The sequence below is a fragment of the Podarcis raffonei genome, chromosome 1 (assembly GCF_027172205.1).
Source record: "Podarcis raffonei isolate rPodRaf1 chromosome 1, rPodRaf1.pri, whole genome shotgun sequence".
Lineage (NCBI taxonomy): Eukaryota > Metazoa > Chordata > Lepidosauria > Squamata > Lacertidae > Podarcis > Podarcis raffonei.
The window spans coordinates 29,788,427-29,811,673 of record NC_070602.1 but is presented as its reverse complement, the minus strand read 5'-3'; the positions used below and the strand labels follow the sequence as shown (position 1 = coordinate 29,811,673).

The 23,247-nt window shown below is 47.2% G+C and overlaps 1 protein-coding gene across 6 annotated transcripts in view; it reads left to right on the top strand.

Annotated features, from left to right (window-relative positions):
- Positions 1–23,247, top strand: part of TMEM63C (transmembrane protein 63C) — a 70,053-nt gene that overhangs the window by 7,302 nt on the left and 39,504 nt on the right. For 2 of the 6 annotated variants that reach the window (XM_053378628.1, XM_053378618.1), the window contains exon 1: positions 13,334–13,854. The gene's annotated coding sequence lies outside the window, so the exon portion shown is untranslated. Of the gene's footprint in view, positions 1–13,330; positions 13,855–23,247 lie in introns of those variants that run through there. The other 4 variants (XM_053378606.1, XM_053378614.1, XM_053378597.1 and 1 more) reach the window with 4 other exon arrangements.

Genomic DNA, 23,247 nt, shown 5'->3' with positions numbered 1-23,247 from the left:
CAATAAATGCCTATCTTGATCCTTTAATCCTGTTTCAATCAAACTGTAAAAAGCGGAGGAAATGCTTGTTTTGGCAGGAGGATATTTCTGTCCATAATAACTGGCTTTGTTGTTACCACACTAAGAGACATCAGTTGCCCAAGACTGTGTGATTGGATGGGCGCCAGGAGCCAAACATTCCTCTAGGCTTTAGGGTAAGGGTTGTGACTCGGTAGTAAAGCCACATGCTTTATACGCAAAAGGTTCCGGGTTTAGTCCTTGGTATCTCCAGGAAGGGCTGGGGGAGACTCCTGAATCCTGAAGAGCCACTGGTGGTCCACATAAGGTAAAGGTAAAGGGACCCCTGATCATTAGGTCCAGTTGTGACCGACTCTGGGGTTGCAGCGCTCATCTCACTTTATTGGCTGAGGGAGCCGGCGTACAGCATGACTAAGCTGCTTCTGGCGAACCAGAGCAGCACACGGAAATGCCGTTTACCTTCCCGCCAGAGCGGTACCTATTTATCTACTTGCACTTTGACGTGCTTTCGAACTGCTAGGTTGGCAGGAGCAGGGACCGAGCAACAGGAGCTCACCCCGTCGCGGGGATTCGAACCGCCAACCTTCTGATCGGCAAATCCTAGGCTCTGTGGTTTAACCCACAGCGCCACCCACATCCCTCGTCACATATACAGTGTTAAATTAGATAGATTAAAGGACTGAGTGGCTCAGCTTCTTCCTGTATCTTCCTATGTTCCCAGGAGCCAAGTGTACCTGCTGTGGCTGGATCAGACCAAACAGCTGCCAGCTGAAGCACACAAACTGGGCATGTGGACATTGATGCTGTCCTTTTGTTTGCCGCCAGAATCTGGTCTTCAGAAGTGTGCAGTGTGATTGCAAACCCAAGCTTTTTCAGGGGAGCTGAGCATGATTCTCGGCCACTTGAGAAAAGCTGTGCATTCGTAGATCAGGGGGCTAACTGAGCCGGCACTGAGAACCCGAGCTCTGATAGATTGCCTGTCCCTTGGAAAGGAAGTTTGCTTACCACTTAGGGGAAGTATGTAAACCTTGCTGTTCCATTTGGCAGGAAAGCGGGCCGGGATTTATGGGTTTGCACAGCCGTCACTGGAGCAGAGGGATCTTACACAGTCGAGCATTTAATGGAGTGATAAGGACTGCCTGTCTTCTCTGCGCTTGCTCTTGTTGAGGTGTCTGGAAAAGGTTGGAACAGAGCGTGCTTGCTCTTGTTGAGGTGTCTGGAAAAGGTTGGAACAGAGCGTGCTGTTTGCATAACGCACGTCGGCAGCCCTCTCTGGGCTCATTTGTGAGCAGAGCCTCCCCTCTGCCCTTCCTGGTTTTTTTGTTTTTTTAAACTCTTTTTTGCTTTTCCTGGAAGCTGTGTGAGATGGAACCATCTATGCAAAACAAGGGATTGGGGCTCAGCTGAGTTGCCTCTTGTCAGTCTCCAAAAAAGGAGAGTTGCCAGATGCCTGCTCAAAATATAGCTTGCTTTTATGGGCAAGAAGAATCCCAGAGCGCCTGGAAACATTTCAAGGCTCTGCAGGGAAGGTGGCGCTACTAGGGGGGAAATGGTGAAGAAAAAGGCATGTTTCAATTAAATGCCCTCTTGGCAATCAGGGTGCTCTGTTTTAATTTTAAAAGGCATTTGCTTAAATAGGCACTGAACCTCTAGCACCGGGGTGGAGAACCTCAAATGCGGACCCCAGACCTGGGGGAGGACTGACCTGCTTCTCTCCACCTGGCTTGGGGCGGGGCCTGACAGGCTCCATAAAGGACGGCTGCCGCTGTTGCTGGGCAGAGAGGGCTCCGTTTTTGTTTTTTAAATTGTTTTTATTTTTTATCTATGTCATTTTAAATTGTGATTGTAAATGCTGTATTCCTAGTTTTAGATTTTATGATTTATGCGGAAATCGTTTTCCATTTGGTTGTGTACTTTTTGATGTGTTTTATTTATTGCTTATGACTTTTGTTAGGTTGGTACTGTAATTATGTAAATATTGTTTGTTTTTAAAATATTTTTATTGGAATTCTATTTACAACATAACATAACCCCCCCTCCCAATACAGAAATCCACCCTCATTAAACGTGAACATAACATAGTGAGCATAATAATAATAATAATAATAATAATAATAATAATAATAATAATAATAATAATAATAATAATAATATATTATACCCTGCCCATCTGGCTGAGCCACTCTGGGGAAACAATACAACAATACAAACAAGCAAATAAAAGACTTCCTTTATCCTGTAAATATGTAAGTATTGTTATGTTGTAAGCTGCCTTGTTTTAACTATGGAAAGGCGGCATACAAATAAAATGATGATGATGATGACGACGACGACCTCTCAGTCTGGCCCTCAGAACCTTCCCTGGACCACACCCCTTACAGGCTCTGCTCAACACCCTCCTTCAGTTTTTTCCTCTGGCTGGAATGTGCCCTTGAACGCATACCAAGGCCTCTTCCTTGCTTGGATGGAAATATTTACATGTAGAAACCTCTGACTTTTGCAGGGCTGGACTGTAGATACTGTACAAATATAAGAATCACTCCTGTTGCCCAAGCCACCACCAGCATGCAGCTGCAGGCCTCAGAAGGTAGCACTCAGGGGAAGGTGGTTGTTGGACTGAAAAAGCTTGCCACCCCTGTTCTACAGGCTCTTCTCTCTGTGTAGAATTAGGCCCCCAGCCATGTGAGGATCGATGGCTGCAGGCCGGCCTCTGTTTCCTTCATGATCTAGCACCAGTGTAATGAAAAATGTTTCCCCCCAAGAGATGCAAGAGAGTCTGTCCAACACCTCCGGGGCACCACCACATTTGGAACTACCTGCTGTTAGGTGTGCTAGCTTTCGTAACCAGTCCACCTGCCAGTTGGATTATAGAACCATAGAGTTGGAAGGGACTCCAAAGGTCATCTAGCCCAACCCCCTTTAGTGCAGGAATCTTTTCCCCAACGTGGAGGTTTCCCAATTAATGGAGGTCAGCACGGGATTGGCCCAATCTGTATGTGGCCTTCTCAGTGTGTGCAAATGGAATGGAATTCCTCTTCCATCCCTTTCCACCTCTTTTGAGTCTGCTTTCCCCCCTGTTGATCTTGCACTGCTCTTAGAATGGCAGTAGCTGTGAAAATGTGGAGCCTTGCTTTGTTGCTCCCAGAGAGAGAAAAGTTGGCTAACTTTGCCCTTTACAGCAGCTACTACCTGATCACTTCCCAGTCTTGCTTATGCGAGCTTCTTTCTTCCACTGTGCGATGGATCAGTCATACATGCAGTGAGATGTCTCTTTCCCAGGAATCTTGCATTTCTGTTTGCGAAGGCGTTGGCTGCTTTTGCTGGAGCTGCAACATTGCAGGCATAAAGAAGGGAGGGTTGGGATTTGTCGCATGCTAGTTATTGCAGGCAGAGAAGAAACTGTTAGTTGAACCCCTTGCACAAATCCACAAAGCCATCGCTGGTGATGGGAGAGTGGCTGGTGGAGTGTGGACCAATTTCTAGGCCACCTGCTGCAGGTTAGACCTCCCTGTGAAATGTGTGGGCAGGTGAACTCCTTACCGATAGGCAGGAGTCTGTTGAGTGAGTGATCTCCATGTAAACTATGGGCATTTACATGTTACCCCGCTGCATGGAGCATTGGTGTAAGGAACCGCTTTTCTGCCCTCTGCATGAGAGTTGGGACAGTGAACTGGACGGTAAGCTAAGACTTTGAAGACCTTAAGTGCTGCTTTATTACTGCGGCCCTCTGCAATTGCATTAGGGCGAGAGATGCTGGAATGCCTTGGGGCTGTGCCAGCCTACCTGGAAGCGAGCCACACATTACATTGCAAGGTCCACTCTCATGAGTTAGCAAAAGCAGCCCAGACAGTGCAGGACTCCAGCTCTTGGTCTGCATTAGAGTTATGTTGCCCCAACCAGAAGTTGCTTTAGGAATGACCCAGGTAGGTCTGGAAAACGTACTGGGTGAAGATTACAGGTGCTTTCATTCCTAAGCTTACTCAGAGTAGACCCATTGAATTTAAAAAACTTGACCTAGGTGCATTAATTTCAGTGGGTCTACTCTGAGTGGGACTTTGCTGGCAGGGTACCTGGTTGCATGGACAGCCCTGAATGCATACTGTTTATATGTTCATCTAGGGAAGGGTGGGGAGCCTCCGGCCTGCAAGACCGTCTTGGCCCACCAGGCTGTTTCTTGCAAACCACAGCCACCTGCCTGTCAAGGGCGCTTGCAGCCAAAGGAACGCACACAGCAGAGGATTCACTCTATGTTGTCAAAGATAACACTTGCTTCTACAGCTGTGGATACCAAAGTACACCAATCTAGCGTCTAGGCAGCTGTTCCCAGGTCTGTATTCTATGGAACAGTTGCAGCAACTGGGGACCAGCCTCCCTCCACCAGTTAAGTACCTTCCCACGATGGTCTGTGCGTGCGTAGCCGGAGACTATGCCTGAGTGACAGCTGCCTCTGCTGTTCCCTCTTTAGCCCTCTCTTGGTTCTAGGAGTCAGTGGTGCAGGAGAGAGGGTAAGTTAGCAGCACCCGGCTCTTCACTTGCCTGGCCTGCCTCTTCTTCCAGCTCTGAAGCTTCCCCTGCCTCTGATTCTTGCCTCCTGGTTGGCACAGGTCCCCCAAAACCCTGCCCCCCTCTCCCAAGTTAGACTCCAGCGCCCCTTCCTCCCCATGCATGCTCAACAGCATCCTGCCAGTCCTTGACATTGCACATCAGATGACATGGCTGGTGATGTCAACTGGTGGGCGGGAGCGCAGGGTTGGCTGGGCTACCCTGTTCCCAGCAAGCAACAGGATTGGGCAGCCTAGGCAGCAGGATTTGATCTCTGCTCATCAGCCTTCTCTTTTAAGGGGGGGAGAGATGGGGGGCTCCCCCCAAGACCTTCTGCTGCCTCCCACTTATAGGAGAAGAGAGCAAGTAGTAGGACCCAGTGACCTCAAAGACCCCTCCAGCTCTCCAGTTCTATTATTTATTTATGTAAAAAAAAAATAATCATATCCCTCTCCACCTTAGTTCCAAAGATGGGTTGCAACAGGTTTTTTTAATCCATAAAACCAATAAAACTAAAACAAGACAGAGCAGAAGTGAAAATTTTTTTATCTTAAAAAAAGTCGCAGAAGCAATAATAATAATACTACTAAGAGAACAATAAGAGCAAAAGATCATCAGCAGGCACCAGAGATTAAAATGTGCTGGGGACACACCTTAAAAGATCCTAGACTCCATTAAAAGTGTGAATATCTAGCTGTGTTTCTATGTGGCTCTGAAGGACCATCCAAAAAGGCACTGAGGAAGTGTGCAGGCGGAAGGCCTTGCATCATCCAAGCGCCACGACAGAGAGAACCTTCCTTTGTTACCACCATCTCACTTCTGATGGTTATCCCAGGACATGTGCTGCCATGGGGGCCAGATTAAATCGACCCGCGGGCCGAATTAGGCCCCCGAAACTGACTTTGGACATGCCTGGGTTAGAGTGTTGGACTGGCACGTAGGAGCCCTGGATTGAAATCCCCAATCGTCTATGAAACTCAATGGAAGAACTTGGGTCAATCACTCTACATCTCTATCCAACTTATCTCACAGGGTTGGTTGGTTGTTGTGAGGAGGAGAATTATGTATGCCACTTTGAGCACCTTGGAGGAAAAGTGGGATATAAATGTGATTAACATACGTACATACATACATGACTTCCATAAATAAATGACTAGGTTTGGGGTCTGGGAGTGATTTACAGCTTCACCTCGGGCAGAAGGAAAGGAGAAAGTAATATCGGTATGTCCATACTTTACTCCACACAACCGTTGCAATTGCAACCATGGAATTAGCAGGGGAGAAATTTGTCCAGCTGTGTCTTGGCAAATGCAGTTTCCCTGCAGTCAAAGCACCAGCTGGAGTAAGGATATGTGGTTCTTCTCATATCAGATGGGCAAATTTTGGAGAACATTATCTGGGTTCTGCACTGCCATTTCGTTGCTGCAGTTTTTATAATACTCGCCCAGAAAGGTCCAGAGATGCTCTTCAATAATATTCCTGCCTTGGGAAGGCACCATTTGAGCTTCTCCAGGTGCCTTAGCCCGTCTGCTGAGCACCATCCATTAATAAACATCAGGAAGGCTGATCTCAGTGCAAAAAGCCTCAAAGCTCAGTCCTGACTGTTGCTTTCAGCTCCTGCTGATACTGCTGGGAAATTGTTGATGCCTAATAAACCTGAGCGCTGCATATTCCCCTTGGAGAAGAAACAACAAAGCTGCAAGCACAACAGTAAGAGGCAGATGTTGTGGGGTGGGGGGTGCGGTTTGCAGAGAAGGGAAGCTTGTGGAGGAATGGATGTGATCAATAGTATTGTAACACCGATTTCTGTTGAATTTTGCAAAACAGACTGTGATCAGAATATCCAGGCTGTGAATATTGACTACAAAAATCAACAAGAGTTTTGCATTCCAGCAAATCGTCTTCCCACTGATGTTCTTTAGTGGGGCAAAATGTTAAATTTGAATTGGCCCTTAGGTGAGAAGCAGCAACAGACATATTACCAGGGCAGGATATTCTTAATGGGAGTGATGCCCTGGTGTTGAAACTCCATTCCCCGGGAGTCATGTCTCATTCCAGCTATCTCCTCCTCTGGATGAACCCAAAGTGGGAAGGAACACATCACAAAGACGTGGCCCAATCAACCAGTGAGAGGGTTTTCTGCTGCAATCACTGATATCTGCCCTGATCCTTCTAAATCTGGGCTGGGAAACTTATGGCTCTCCAGATGTTGCTGGACTACAACTCCCATCCATCACCATTTGCCATGCTAACTGGGGGCTGAAAGGAGTTGTAGTCGAATAACAGAGGTTCCTCAGCCCTTCCCTAGATTCTAGTACACTTCGTGAACTTGTGACTGGGCTGGCCCCACCACTTTGCCGGCTGAGACAACTGCCTTAGGCGGCAGATGCTGGCAGCAGCCCCAGCCAGCGCCATGCCCCCGCAGTCCCTAAGTTACTCTGCCCTGTGCTCCCTAAATAGCCCCCAGGAACACTTCCTTCCTAAGCTGTCCTCAGGTGCAGTAGAGAAAGTTTCCCACCAGTGGTGTTGATATAAGATTTAACAGCTAGTTCAGTTGACTTCTCTATAAGAAGTGGTGGGGAAGGTGCCATCTTGTCCTTTGCTTTGCTTCAGGTAGCAAAATGTCTTGGGCCAGCCCAGTACAGTGCTACCTCAGGTTAAGAACTTAATTCATTCTGAGGGCCGTTCTTAACCTGAAACTGTTCTTAACCGGAGGTACCACTTTAGCTAATGGGGCCTCCGACTGCTGCCACGCCACTGCGGCGCAATTTCTGTTCTCATCCTGAAGTAAAGTTCTTCACCCAAGGTACTATTTCCAGGTTAGCAGAGTCTGTAACCTGAAGCGTCTGTAACCCAAGGTACCACTGTATAATTTGGGCGGGGGAAGTTTCTAGGCTGTATGCATCCTTTATCCACACATATGCTGTTGCATCCATTCTCTTATGAGTTTGTGATTATCCCCGCTTAAAAAATGAAGCAACTCTGAATGTGCACACATAATTGGATCACCTCCATACTTTTTAGTATTAACCCACCTACCCCAATTTGTGGGTGTTTTGTTTTTAAGCCTAAGCTTTTAGCACATACCTGTTTCATTTAGTATTGCAGTGGATTAGTGGTATGTGGAGGGGAGCGGGTGGCGCTGTGGTCTAAACCACCAAGCCTCTTGGGCTTGCCGATCAGAAGGTTGGTGGTTTGAATCCGCATGACGGTGGTGAGCTCCCATTGCTCTGTCCCTGCTTCTGCCAACCAGTTCAAAAACACACCAGTGCAAGTAGATAAATAGGTACTGTTGTGGCAGGAAGGTAAGAGGTGTTTCTGTGCACTCTGGCACTCATCACAGTGTCCCGTTGTGCCAGAAGCAGTTTAGTCATGCTGGCCACATGACCTGGAAAGCTGTCTGTGGACAAACGCTGGGTCCCTCGGCCTGAAAAGTGAGATGAGCGCCCACCCCATAGTCTCCTTTGACTGGACTTTAGCGTCCAGGGGTTCTTTACTTTACCTTTACCTATGTGGGTTAGTAAAGGTACCCCTGCCCATACGGGACAGTCGTGTCCAACTCTAGGGTTGCGCGCTCATCTCGCTCAAGAGGCCGGGAGCCAGCGCTGTCCAGAGACACTTCTGGGTCACGTGGCCAGCGTGACTAAGCGGCATCTGGCGAGCCAGCACCAGCACTGCACAGGGAAACGCCGTTTACCTTCCCGCTGGTAAGCGGTCCCTATTTATCTACTTGCACCCGGAGGTGCTTTCGAACTGCTAGGTGGGCAGGAGCTGGGACCGAACGACGGGAGCTCACCCCGCTGCGGGGATTCGAACCACTGACCTTGCGATCAGCAAGTCCTAGGCACTGAGGTTTTACCCACAGTGCCACCCGCGTCCCGTCCCTATGTGGGTTAGTGCTCTCCTAAAGGTACCTGCAGCTTTGGTGCTCATTTCCAATGCCTTTCACAGGCACGTAGGTGAGGGATTGTGGGATGTGCATCACCTCCCCAAACCTCTCTGAAAAGGGATGTTTTTGTTGCCTGGATGTTTTAAAGCCCAGCTGCCTTTGTACATGCGAGAGTGAAGCTGGGAATGGCAAGACGTTCTGCCTGGCGCTTCTTAGTCAGCCCACACCCGCCCACGCAAAAAGAGAGACAATAAGCCTCTCTACGTCAGCTGCTAGGAAGCAGCGTTGCTGAAGGCCAATTGTTGCTCCCATAAGCAACATGTGGAGATCTGAATTGCCATGCCTACCCTTCTAGCAGAGATTTCATACCTCCTGCCCTGCTTTTGACAAAGCCCCTAGCAAATCCCTTCTTCTCTACACCCCGTTGGAAAGAGCGTGTGTCTGCATTCATGCCCTCTGCCCCGTGATGTTTGTTCCTCCTTGTTCTGGTACACATCAGGATTGCAGTGTGATGGTTGACGTTGGCTACTTCAGCAAGGATGGTAGCCTTTCTTTCTTATAGCACTGTGTGCCACAATGCGATTTGCGGGGATCCAAGAGAAAGAAAGGTATTTAAGTTGCAATAAGAGTTACTAGCAACCCTGGATCTTCCAGTCTGGGATGCAGTGGGGCAGCTAATGTTTCATTACCTTTGTACAATTTTATGATACAGTCACACCTGTTGTACTGAGTACAGTTCTGGCTACTGTGCCTCAAAAAAACATTGTGGAACTGGAAAAGGGTGGTGAGTGTTTTGAGGGTGGTGGGTGTTTTTAAGGGCAATCAAAATAACCAGCAGGCTGGGACCACTCTTCTTTAAGGAATGGTTACAGCATTGGCGGCTCTTTAGTTTATACAGAAAGGTGACAAGGCGGGATCTGTAGATGGAGAGAAGTTTTTCTTCCTCATAGTTCCAAAACCCAGTGATGCTGAAAGGTTCAAGGCAGAAATAAGAGATTCTTCTTCATGCAGCACATACTAAAACTATGGGATTCAATACCTCAAGATGTAGTGATACCAACCATCTTGGACAACATTCAAAGGGGGATTAGAGAGCAGGGGTTTTCAACCTTTTTGGGTTCGCGGCTCCCTTGACCAACTCCAATCTTTCTACAGCACCCCTGTGGGGCTCAGGTTATGTCACCCCTTGCCTGCAGAGCTGGCAGCCCCATAACCGTCCCATGTGGAGTGTGCCCTCAACCTCCTCTCCTCTCCCCTCTCCTTGGGAGTCCTCTGGATAGCCACACCTGCCACCCCTGGTCTCTGAGCTGCCCCCCCAAAGAGAGGTGCCTCCTCACACTGCCCCACAGGGACCTAAGTAGCACCCCCTGGCCAGCCCCAGAGGCACCATTCACCTGGGGAGCTTGTAGCCAGGGCTGCTGCAGCAAACAGCTGTGCAAGCATTCGGGAGGCAGAGATGTGAGAGAGCATCAGAGGAAGGGAGGGAAGGAAAGAGGGACCACACTGGCCTCGGCACCCCTGACCATTATTCAAGGCACCCCAGGGTGCCCCGCACACTGGTTGAAAAGCACTGACATAGAGGATAAAGCTCTCAGTGGCTACTCATCTTGTTGTTATCTAGTGTCAGAGATAGGACTTGGACAAGTGTTGCCGCATTCACATCCTGCTTGTTTGTGGGCTTCCCACACATATCTGGTTGGCTGCTGTAAGCACAGAATGCTGAGCTAGATTGGCCTTTGGTTTCACCAGAGGGGTGCTTAGGACTATAGCAATAACATTGCCAGCAGGGAAGGAGGAAGGGCCTTGGCTTTGGGGAGGGCAGTTCAAACATTCTGTATCAATTGCTAATCAATCTGGGTGCTACTTCTGGGGGGTGCCAGACTCTGTGATGCTGCAAAAGAGAAACTCTGCATCTCTGCAATAGTCGGATGATTAAGTTGTGAAGTCACAGGCAGAACAGTGCCAGGACCCTGCCATGGGGAGCTTGCCATCTAATTAGTTAATGTTTGCTTGGTGCTTTGCTGATGTATCATGCAGCAGTTGTACTAGGCATTACTGTTGTCAAGGTACAGTGCATACACAGGAGGCTATTAATAAACAAAACCAACAAACGGGGAGGAGGGGCTTCTAAGAGGCTAGGGGCAGAGGGCTGTCCTCTATAGTCCTGCCTAGTGGCTGCTGTTGAAAGGTTTCGGACAGAAGTCCACCAACCACCTGAAGGCACCACAACATCCTTGGGCACATCCCATGGTGATTGTCAAGGTCCCCTGTCCCTTCCAATTGTTTATTTTTGCAATTGTTGTTGTTGTTGTTGTTGTTGTTGTTGTTGTTGTTTGGGGGGGTGCCTGCTTGTTTTTTCCTCTGTGTTGCATTTATTTTGGGTTCTGTGTAAGCGTTTTCCCATCTGGGGACTCGTGTTTCTGACCATCACCCGTTTTTCTTCTGCAAAATGAATGTTTCGTTTTGCCCAGCCCATGAGATTTTCTTTGAGGGTCATCTCGTCCAACCCCTCGCAATGCAGGAATATGCAGCTGTCCCTTACAGGGATTGAACCTGCAACCTTGGCTTTATCAGTACCACGCTCTAGCCAACTGAGCTATCCAGCTGCCTTTAAATACATTGGTACCTTGGGTTAAGTACTTAATTCATTCTGGAGGTCCGTTCTTAACCTGAAACTGTTCTTAACCTGAAGCATCACTTTAGCTGATGCGGCCTCCCGCCGCCGCCGCGCTGCCAGAGCACGATTTCTGTTCTCATCCTGAAGCAAAGTTCTTAACCTGAGGTACTATTTCTGGGTTAGCGGAGTCCGTAACCTGAAGTGTATGTAACCTGAAGCGTATGTAACCCGAGGTACCACTGTACTAAAGTGGGCTGGGGAACCTTTGGCCTGTGGCCTGATTAACCCGCAAGGCCTTGGAGGTTGGCCCGTTGGGCTGTTCTGGGCAGCTCATGCCTGGCTTTCCCCTGCTCCTGATTCTTCCTCTCAATGTGTTCCCAATTATTTCTTTTCTTTGAATGAAAAGCTCGCCAGCATTCTGATGCAAAGGAGCACACTTAGAGTGAATTCAAACTGGCATCCTTGGTGTAAATGCAGCAAATGTACCTGCTGTTGTGAAGTGTGAATCAGCCTCTAATTTGAGCCTTAGAGACTGCATTCTCTTAAGTCCTGGCCAAAGAAAAGAGGCGGAAGCATTTTGACTCCTTAAAATCAAAGGCTGGTGAACTTTCCTCCTGTTGGGATAGGTGAGCAGGAACAAACAGTCTTGTTTACTCTGGGATGGTGGTGCTCACAGCTCCATAGAAAAAGGCAGCAGCCCATGAATGATGACCCAAGTTATTCAAGAAAGGTGTGAGGTTGAAATGCCCTTATTTGCATTGACAAGGATAATTATTCCAAGGAGGCAACCTGGAAGTAATATCTGAATCAGGATTGGGTGAGCAATCCTAGGTGTGCCTTGGAGGAAAGATTGGGACCACGTCATGTAATCTTTAATAGGCAGCCGATTAAATTCATTGTGTAATCACTGTATTCATCCCTAGCTTGATTAATGAGATGCTTTTGCTAAACAACATGATGCCACACTGTTATTATGCAAATCTGATTTGACCATGTACAGTTGTGGTTGCCGTACCTCAAAAAGGACACAGTAAAGCTGAGGAAGGATCAGGAAAGGGCCCCCCAAATGGTCAAGGCTCCTAAGCAAGCTTCAATAGAGGCGTGGAAGATGGTGCAGAGAAAACAGATAGAAAAAGGTTTTTCTTCCTCTCTCATAACACTAGAACTCAGGGCCATCCAGTGAAGTTGAGTGTTGGAATATGCATGACAGACCAAAGGAAACAGTGCATTGTTTAATTGTGGAATTTACTACCATAAGATGGTAATGATGGCCACCAACGTAGAATGCTTTAAAAGGCTGTTAGACATATTCATTGAGGTTATAAGGCTATTTTGTGCCTCCACTCCCTGAGACAATATACCTCTGTATACCAGTTGTTTGGGATCACAAGTGGGGAGCGTGTTGCTGTGCTCAGGTCCTGCTTGCAGGCTTCTTAGGGGCATCTGGTTGACCATTTTGAGACCAGGATAGACTAGACGGGCCTTTGGTCTAATGCAGGGTTTCCCAAACATGGGTCTCCAGCTGTTTTTGAACTACAACTCCCACCATCCCTAGCTAGCAGGACCAGTGATCAGGGATGGTGGGAATTGTAGTCCAAAAACAGCTGGAGACTCAAGTTTTGGGAAACCCTGGTTTAATCCCATAGGACAGCTCTTATGCTTTGTACTCCAGTTCCCATCAGCACCAGCCAGCATGGCCAGTGGTCAGGGACGGTGAGAGTTGTAGCCCAAAATGTTTGGAAGACATCAAGTTGGGGAAGGCGGTACTAAACAGAGATCAGAAACCAGGTGGATTTCTCTGCTAGGTCTGCACCCAGGCTTCTATCTCTCCCCTCTTAGTTGCTGTATGAAAGATAATAATTTCTCTGAAGAATCCGAATAGGCTGGATGCAACACAGCAGGACAAATGCCTGCCAGGTTTTTGGACTGGTAATACATCTCTGGTTGTGACACTTGACGGTCCCTGGGGGCAGAGGCACCAGGCAACTTATAAGGCCCACCTCTGCCCCCCCCCCCCCCCGCTTGCAAATTGTGACCTAGCTGTAGCCGACAGCCTTCCCACTCCAGGAATAACTGAACGGCAAGTGCTGAATCAGATGAAATTGATGAATTACTGCAGTGACAGGGGGATGGAGGGGTGGGGGAACTCTGTGTGTATGTGCCTGGCGTGTCTGTGTGTGCAGGAGTCCTCCCACACACTCCCTGGCTGATTCTAAGTGCCGGGAGCTGTGCTCCAGCTAAGAGTGGTGTATAAATGGCAAAGCTGGGAGAGAACTGTTCTCCGACGGCAGAAGCCCATCTGAAGTGACGGAGGATGCTGATTCTTCTCCGGGGGTTTCTTTTGGGGGTCTCTGCTTCCTGGAGCGGGGTTGTGCTGCGTTGTTAATTAGAAACCCTCTTCTGGCAGCTGAGCTTGACCCATCCTATCTCTTTCCTCCGCCAACCAACGCAGGGTTTGTTTCCAGAGCCCTAAAAGGAAAGGGCTGGGGAAGGATGCCAATTTTTCATGCATCATAAGCTGCGTATACAACTGTAGAGGCCTCAGATGTACTGACAGCAGCTTCCCTCTTGTGTCTCCAGGGGGCTTAGGGCACAGCTGCTGCCGCCGCCGCCGCCGCCGCTTCATAGCAAGAATCCAGACTCCAAGGCTGATTCTGGGAACTTCGTCAGGACCAACTGAGAGACAAAGCCTTGTGCGAACCAGGATCCAAGCATTCCCTTTCCCCCACCCGGTTAATCCCAGTGGCATTGTTATCTGTGTCTAAGCCTGTCTGGCAGTTTTCCCCAGGTATGTAGCAATTTTAATAAGCTTTTCTTTTTCATGAGTGAGGTTTAAGCTTCCGAGTGCCTAGCCGTCTCTTAAAACTCCATTGTTTTGTTTATACTGAAGTCTCACGTCTAGTTTGGCTCCGGGTGTTTCACGCAGTTTAGACAACTGAGGATTTTGATGTGCCTTTCAGCCTTGTAATGAGGTAATGCCAATCTTTTGACGTGGGCACCCATTACGTTGAGAAGCTGACACGCTCCACCTTTAGTAATATCCAAAGCTGGCTTACGCGAAGTCAGACCACTGGCCCATTTTAGCTCAAAAGTGCCTAGGCTGATTGGCAGGAGTTTTCCAGACAAGGGCCCTTGCAAGCCTTACCTGGGAACGACTGGGATTGTACCTGTCACCTTCTAATGCAAAGCATGAGTTCTACCACTGGGTTATGGCCTTTCCCCCCTAATGATGGTGCATGGAGTGAGGTGCATGGGAGCTTAATGGTGGAGAAGCTGCTTCCCGGGGAATTTTGGGCTTGGCAGGAGAATGTATTTTGGATTGTGTTTTTTTATTTCTCTTGTAATTTAGTGTTATGATTTGGTGTGTTTTCTGGTTTCACGTGTGGTCAGGCGCTTCAGGTCCACCTCAGTGGGGAAAGAGCAAATTGCAACTCATAAAAAAATAAAATGTGTGTTCTCTGGAAAGACCTGCTGATTTTGTGTGCTTAGGAGAACGTATACTAATTAAACGTATACTAATTAAAAGACGCCTGCTTCTTGGGAGAAGGGCAATGACAGGCCTAGACAGCATCTTGAGAAGTAGAGACGTCACCTTGCCAATAAAGGTCCGTATAGTTAAAGCCATGGTTTTCCCAGTAGTGATGTATGGAAGTGAGAGCTGGACCATAAAGAAGGCTGATCGCCGAAGAATTGATGCTTTTGAATTTTGGTGCTGGAGGAGACTCTTGAGAGTCCCATGGACTGCAAGAAGATCAAACGCATCCATTCTCAAGGAAATCGGCCCTGAGTGCTCACTGGAAGGACAGATCATGAAGCTGAGGCTCCAGTACTTTGGCCACCTCATGAGAAGAGAAGACTCCCTGGAGAAGACACTGATGCTGGGAAAGATGGAGGGCACAAGGAGAAGGGGGCGACAGAGGACGAGATGGTTGGATAGTGTTTTCGAGGTTACCAGCATGAGTCTGACCAAACTGCGGGAGGTAGTGGAGGACAGAGGTGCCTGGCGTGCTCTGGTCCATGGGGTCACGAAGAGTCGGACACGACTAAACGACTAAACAACAAAAATACTAATCCTACAGAGTGAGTCTCAAATATACAAGTGTCGAGTTGTTGCTGTTTTAAAACGCTGATTAGTTGTTAAAAGGTACCCAAAGTTAAGAGAATTTGTAAATTATGCTTTTTGGGGGGCGGGCCTGTAAACATAGTGTTGTTGCTCTTTCATTTGAAAATTACCATCTTTTAGTGGTGGAAAGGGCTGCTGCCAGTTAGTGTGTAGTGAGGTAGGAGGAGCAATCTTCTGGTTCAAAGGCAGCTTATTATTCATTTATTTATAGAATTTGATAGTCACTTTATCTTGCCCAAGGCAAACCAAAGCAACTTACAACCAAGCGGACAATTTGGTTGCTCCAAGTCACAGGCATGGCCAAACTTGGCCCTCCACCTGTTTTGGGACTACAACTCCCATCATCCCTAGCTAACAGGACCAGTGGTCAGAGATGATGGAAATTGTAGTCCCAAAACAGCTGGAGGTCCAAATTTGGCCATGCCTGCTCCAAGAGGAGCTGTCTTGATCCTTTCAGTTCTGAAGAAAAACAGCCCACTGCTTTCCTATACTAAAGGAACCTCCTTCCTCCTCCGAAATAAAAATAAAAATGGGAGGCCCCCATGCAAAGGAAGGAGCTCACAGAGAGGCAACTAGCTGAGGACTCCCTCAGTCCTGGAGTCGGCCTAACGGAGTGTAGTCTAGGCGCTCCCTGAAGAACACAGCTCTTGCTAGATGAGTCCAAATCTCCATTTAGTCCAGCATTAAAGCTTCCAGCGAGGGCCAGGCAAACGCCTCTGTAAATGGACAAGCAAACAAAGAAGGTGTTGGTGTCCTCATGGCTATTCCTCAGAAGGAGCTGAATTTGGGCACCTAGAATGCTGAAGGCCAAAATATGGGGTTGCATGGGGTTTGGAGTTACCAAGGGAAGTTCTACGACTTCTTAACTCTAAAAACATTTCAGAATGGCAGGAAAACATTTGCAGGCCACGGTATATCGTCAGTCACCAATGCAGGAGCTGGGGTTGCACCTGCACCCGTAGAACCCCCCCCCCCGGCTCCCATAGAGTCCCATTCCTGCCTCTCCTCCCCGACTGCCCCAGTCAGTCCCCTGCTGAAATTAGAAATTGAGAAGGTAAAGTCTTGTCTTCTCAGCTGTACTTTTGAGGAAGCTCACCTGCCCCCTTGAGCCGGAAAAAAGAGAAATGCCAGGCCTAAATGCTGGCAGGGAGGAGGGAAAGAGAGTGTGCATGTGTGTGTGCATAGTTGCAGGGCAAGTGTGTGTGTGGCTCTGGTAGATCTGTGATACCACGGGAGTTGTCCCATTTTGCAAATGTGTCCATGGCCTGAAAAAGTGGACGATCCTTGTGGGTGCAAATTCTCTTCCCTGGGGTAATGGACCAGAGGCTCTTTAAAGTTATCCTTTCAGCCCAGCTTCCCCTGCGATTGCACCCACGTGGATCTCCAGTAATCATGCTCTAATTAAATGAAAATGGGCAGTTGCAGTTTGAGCAGTAGGGTTTTTTAAATTGTTCATTACTATTATATGGATGCTAACTACAGCTGCTGAGCTCATTTACGTCCCACATAAACAATTAGGACTAATTGACTGCTAATTATTCCAAGAGAAATGTATAGCCTGGTGAATAGCACTTAGTTCCTAGCCAACTACTTTTTTTTAATTAAAAAAATCAAGCTCTAAATACAAACTTGCACAGGAAAGTAAAGGGGTCCTGTGTCTTGTGTGTACACATAGTCACACATAGTGTGGTGTAGTGGTTGGGACAAGGGAGACCTGAGTTCAAATCTCCACACTGTCTTGGAGCTTGCTAGTCAATACCTCTCAGGCTGGCCTACCTCACAGGGTTGGTGTAAGGATAAAATGATGGTGCGGAGAACCATGTACAGTGGTACGTTGGGTTAAGTACTTAATTCGTTCCGGAGGTCCGTACTTAACCTGAAACTGTTCTTAACCTGAAGCACCACTTTAGCTAATGGGGCCTCCTGCTGCTGCTGTGCTGCCGGAGCACAATTTCTGTTCTCATCCTGAAGCAAAGTTCTTAACCTGAAGCGTATGTAACCTGAAGCGTATGTAACCCAAGGTACCACTGTATGTCATTTTATTTGTTTTGGGGGGCAGGGGAAGGAAAGGCAGGTTATAAATGCAGCAAGTAAATAAATTCACATTCTGTGCCTTACTGAAATGCTCCCTTCCTGATCTCTTCAGTGCTAGCTTGGTTAAGGTGTTCTGGAGCAATTTCAGGGAGGAAGCTACTGCTGGGAATGTGGGAAAGGCAAGCTGCACTGTGGATATAAGGAGATCTCAGCCAGGAATTCATTCAACCAGGGCTAAATGTGCTTCTGCTAAGATGCTCTTCTCCTCAAAACAAAACAAAAACCTGCTGTTTTCTTGGAGAAACTGCCCTCTTAGCTGAGGCGTGTTAATGCATAAATAGGTGTATCATAAACAAACATGGGAAAATTTAGGGAAAGAGACAGAGATCCTTTGGAGTGTTGAATCCTTTTGCAATTGGACTGTGCCATATGAAAAGAGATGAGAGATTATTCTACAATATCTTGTTTCATGTCCCGTTTTCGTACTTCTGTATCACTTGCAAGCTATTGGGTGTGATTTTTTGTTATGTTTATTTCTCCTGTGAGTTCATTCCTCTCTTAGGTTCAGAGCCAGCTGTTCAACATCCAGCAAGGTCCACCCCAGGCACAACTCAAGTGTAGCTAAGCCCACGATCCCAGGCCCAGCCTCTGTGTGTTTTGCACAAGCATGACACAGCATTAAAGAGGATGTTCTTGATAAACATACAGAGAGGGCAACTATCCCATTCTGTAGACAAGCCCAAAAAACATGGGATGGTGGGACCTTGTATGTACTGGGTTAGATTTATTACATTTCTGTATCATTTGCTACTAATAAAAAACCTCTCAAGGCAATTTAGAGCTAGGTAAAAAAAGAGAATGACAAAATCACATTAATAATGCTTGGGAAATAAATTTAAAAAACAGCTTTGCCTGGTGCTGAAATAATTGCAAGGTTCTTCCTAGGGAGGGGGCTACCTCAGAGAAGGCCTAGTCTGTCATTGCCACCTTCCTTAGCACACAGAAAAGAGCCTCAGATGATGATCTCAGGGCCTGGGCAGGTTCATACTGTAACTTTATCTCATGTTTAGAATTTCACTTATGGCATGGGTGCCCAAATGGCCAAATGCCATGGGTGCCAATGCCTTCTTAGGCTTTGATTCTTTGTAGAGATGTTATGGGGAACAGCACTGCTTATTTGTACAATATCATCCATAAGTACGTTTCTCAGGGGAAAGTAAATATTTACTATGGGAGAATGAGAAAGTGGAAGGATTCTCAAATAAGAGCGAGAACTGATGAGAGAAAACAGATCAAGTCTGGTCTGTCGACCTGGGAGCTGTCCACCCAAGTGTTAGATTGTGAGTCACTTGTCCTAAAGAGTTTTTGTGTACTGTTTCCAGTAGCCTAGCCCAGTGGTTTTCAACCAGTGTGCCGTGGCACCCTGGGGTGCCTTGAGTGATGGTCAGGGGTGCCTTGGACAACACTGGCATCTGTCCCTCTTTCCTTCCCTCCCCCCTCTGATGCCCTCTCATGTCTCTGCCTCCCAAAGGCTTGCACAACTGTTTATTTCAGCAGCCCTGGCTATAAGCTACCCAGGTGAGTGGTGCCTCTGCGGCTGGCCAAGGGGTGCTGGTTGCCAGAAGCTGAGACAGCCCGGGAGTAAGCAAGCAAGCTGGCAAGGGAGTGCAGCCAGCCAGCCCTTGCTGTTGGGAATGGACAGACAAGTGCCAGGCCCCTGTGGGGAAGTGTGAGGAGGCACCTCTCTTTGGGGCAAGGGGGGCTCAGAGGCCAGCAGCTGCCCAGATGACTCCCAAGGAGAGAGGAGAGGAGGTTGAGGGAACACTCCACAAGGGAGGGTGTTTGAAAAAGGGTGAGAGGCTGCCAGCTCTGCAGGCAAGGGGTGACATAACTGGACTCCTGAGCCCCACTGGGGTGCCACAGAATGTAGTTGGCCAAGGGAGCCATGGAATCAAAACAGTTAAAAACCTCTGGCCTAGCCAAATACAGAACGCACACGTGGTGTCCGTACTGATGAGTACATGTTTGGATAAATCATGGCTGTTTCCTCAGAAATGCATGCAAGTGGGAGCACATTCATGTGAGTTGTAATGGGGGGGGGAGAGCCATATTCACACAGGGCTTTTCGTAAGTGTGAGTCACATTTTGTGTCATTGTGCAAGAAGCATTTTTGTGGATGTCAGAACCTGGGTAAAAAGTAGCCCTATGCAAAGAGAAGCTGTGGGGGGGGGGGGAGAAGGAGGAGGAGAGAGGGAGCATCAAAATTAAATGTCTAAAACCTCAGTTTCTAACACTGGTACCTTCCCACTCCATAGTTCTATGATTCTATGAAACACAGGTTTGTTATGGAGCCCAGATCATATGCCACTGTTTGTGGTTCATTTCCTGTCTCGTTTCAATTTCCCTTTGCTCTCATTTGAAATCTCAAAAGCTATTGACCCAGTCAAGACCTGGTCGCTTTGTTCTTTTCTTGGCAAGTGAAAGTGAAGCGTGCTGGAGGTCAACACAGCCTTTATTCCCCCTCCCCCAGTTGCTGCATGTCATGACCTGATGTTTGTGCTGAGCTCAGCACTGAGGCCTGTATTGAGACATCTTTCCCAGGCAGAGCTAGCTATCGATTTGTCGGAGGTGCTGAGTCAGTGTAACCAGCTAAAGGCTTCCCTTCCCTCTTTCCCTGGGGGTCTCCACTGACCTTGCGCTCTCAGCAACCCAAGTCATGCACACGGCTGAGCTTCATTCATTTGTCGATTTGGCTCCGGGCAGCAAAGAACAGCTAATCTGAGATGACCCCACTGCCGAACGCTTCATTGCTACAAGATGGAGACCTCCCACTCAGGCATGTCAGAAGACCAGAACGGCAGGAACAGCGAGCTCAGAAGACAAAACCAAAGCATGAGGAGGAAGTTGAGCATATAACTGACATTTAGGGATCCTAAAAATCAAATAACATTTGTGCTGAGTTTTTGTGCTACCCCCCCCCCCTTGTAAAACCTAATTTAAACTGACTTTGATCTGCCATCAAATTACATTAATACTGTCTCATTGCAGGGGAGGACGGTAATGAATAGAATTAAGAAAACAATCCAATACAACTTGCTTGGGCATATTCTTTTGAGTTTTCTTGTAATTAGCTTTTGTCACATCTTCCTATTTCTGTCATCGTGATTATTTGTTGAGTCTGGTGCTAGGAAGACGTTAAAGTGGCTTTTGGAGGATGCACACCCACGACAGACTGCATGTTAACAATCACATTTGGAGGTTTGATTATAGGGATTTGCAATCCCCCCCCCCAGCTGGAGATGAAAAATAAATTTACCTCCACTCAGAATAGCTCAGATTCTGTTCTAAAGCAATATTTGCCTGAGGTTGTTTGTCAAAGAAGAAGCTTTGTAGAGTGGCTGGGGAAACCCAGCCAGATGGGCGGGGTATAAATAAATAATAATAATAATAATAATTATTATTATTATTATTAACCTTATTTTGTTCATAAAAGCATGAGTTTTTCTAAAGTGGTACGAGCTACTTTGGCTTGTCCCATTATAAAGGTTGAATGCTGGAGACTGAAGCAATTTGCTGACATAGTACCTGTTTCCTAGAATCCAGCATCTGCAAGGATCTAAATGAGGAGGGGGCTTTGCCAAAATGAAGTGAATTGATGTGTATACATAACCTACACAAATGCATATTTAAAAGTTAAGATTTAATAAGGGCTGTGATATAAGAAAAGACTGTAGTGAGAGTGCCTTGCAAGCAAAAGATCCCAGATTCGATCTCTGGCAAATCCAGTTTGACACCATGGAGAGCTGTTTTCCAGTTGGTGTAGAGTTTACAGTGTAGACAGTAAAAAGCTAGATGGACCAAATTTCAGATGTAGTAGAAGGGCAGTTTTACTAGGTCGGTCCCTCTCTTTAAAATAACAGCCTTGCCAACAAAAAATATTGCAAACCTGGGGGGAGGGAGAGTCATATAGGTTCTAAATGACTTACATACTGTAAGGACCTCATCACCTAGGGAAGAATAAATGGTTAATGGACAGTAATTCTGAACTGGTACTAGCTCCCTTCTGTTCTTAGTTTGCTATACGTAATTTTTGCAATTGTACACTGGTTACATGCACCAGAGTCTTGCTGATTTGTCATACTGCTTGAATCTAAACACAGCACTTGGGAAATAAGCTGTACTGTTTGTACTTAGAATTGGGACGCTAAGCGTGCGTAAAATTTGGCACAGGTTAGTAGGCGGCCAGTATCTCATGACATCTGTCATGCTATTTAGGAAATTCTTCTTTAACAGTTTCCAGGTACAGTGGATGCTTGAGTTGCGAACATGATCCGTGCAGGATGCACGTTCGCAACCCACAGCGTTTGCAACCTGCAGTGGCGTGTCTGCGCACGCGTGGGTTGTGATTCGGCACTTTTGTGCATGCGCAAAGCGCGATTTAACACTTCTGCGCATGCGCGACTGCCAAAACCCGGAAGTAACCCATTCCGGTGCTTCCGAGTTTTGGTGGTCTGTAACCCCAAAAAACGCAGCCTGAAGCGGCTGTAACCTGAGGTATGACTGAATAGGGAAGTTGGCCTTTCTGGTGTTAGTGATTTGCTTTATTGTATTGTCTGAAACAGAACAGCTATGCGGTGCAAAGTGACTTTGGCCACATTCTCACAATACATTCACAGCACTATGATGCCACTTTAAGCAGCCATGGCTTCTGGGAGCTGTAGTTTATTAAGGGTGCTGAGAGTTGTTAGGAGAACTCTTAATTCCCTGCCCTGCCCCGCCCCAGCTACAGTTTCCAGAGTAGTTTAACAGTCAATCCCTCATATTAAGGAACTCTGGGAATCATAGCTCTGGGAGGGGAATAAAATCTCCTAACAACTCTCAGCACCCTTAAACTACAGCTCCCAGAATTCTTTGGGGAAGCCATGTCTGTTTAATGTGGTACCATAGTCCTTTTTGGTGTGAATGTGGCCTACTGTTTATCAGTTCATGTGAGAACTGGAAGGAGGGAATAAAAGGCAGGAACTTGAGAAAATCCAAATGGAAAAGAAGTATAAATGGAAACTGTTGAGAGGAATCTTTGAGCCTGGCACAGTAGTGTGTTGTTCCCCTTGTGAGTGTCTGTGCACTTAACATTTTGGATGATTTCCCCAGTACTGATGGAGCTCTTCTGTTTGCATTGTTGAGGTAACCAAGGTTTTAGTTTAGGAAAAACTGAGCCAGAGGGATGCCTCTGCATTTGTTTTGTGAGAAGGGATGTAGGAGACAGATTGCTCTGAAACAGACTGGAGATTGCAGGGAAGCAAGATTGGTATTCGGTAATATTGTTTGGCTGACTGAAGAAAGAAGGTCAGTGCTTGTGGAATCCCCTCCAAGAACTTCAGAGCACAGATGGAGAACTGCATATTTGCACATTCCCCCCAGACTCTCATTTGAGCTGACTAGGAGTGCAGAGCTCCCAAGAAATGAGATTACATTCTTAAAAATCTCTCATTAACATAATTAGCAAGTGTCACCAACCCTGGTAGATCTGACAGGAAGGCTCAGTGGGAGTTCAAGGGAAGACAAAGAAAAGGAATAATGATGATGTGGCAAAGCTGTGTCTGCTTCAGCAGGAAGAGGCAGGAGTCTTGATACCCTGAACTAAAAAGATAAGAGACATCCCAACTCTTGTTTTCTACTCCATGCCTATGAGCATTTGGTTTTGATCAGATCTGTAAAGTAGGGAGAACGGGATGCACCTAAAATCAGAATAGAAGCTGCTGTGTGCGCCCCCTTTATTTTTCTACGCAAAGATGCCTCTATATAGTAAATGTGTGGAAATTATTAGTGCTTCTTAATGTGTGAAGGTCCCACATACTTGTATAGGAAAGGTATAATTGGCTGCAGTTTCCCAGCATGTGTACATCACATGTAAACATTGTGAAACCTCAAATGTTGAGGCTGCTGAAGAGCCCAGAGCGCATGTTGGCTGAGAGTCCTGGAAGACCTGCTCTCTGCCTTGCAGGCCTTTTTCCACCTGGACTG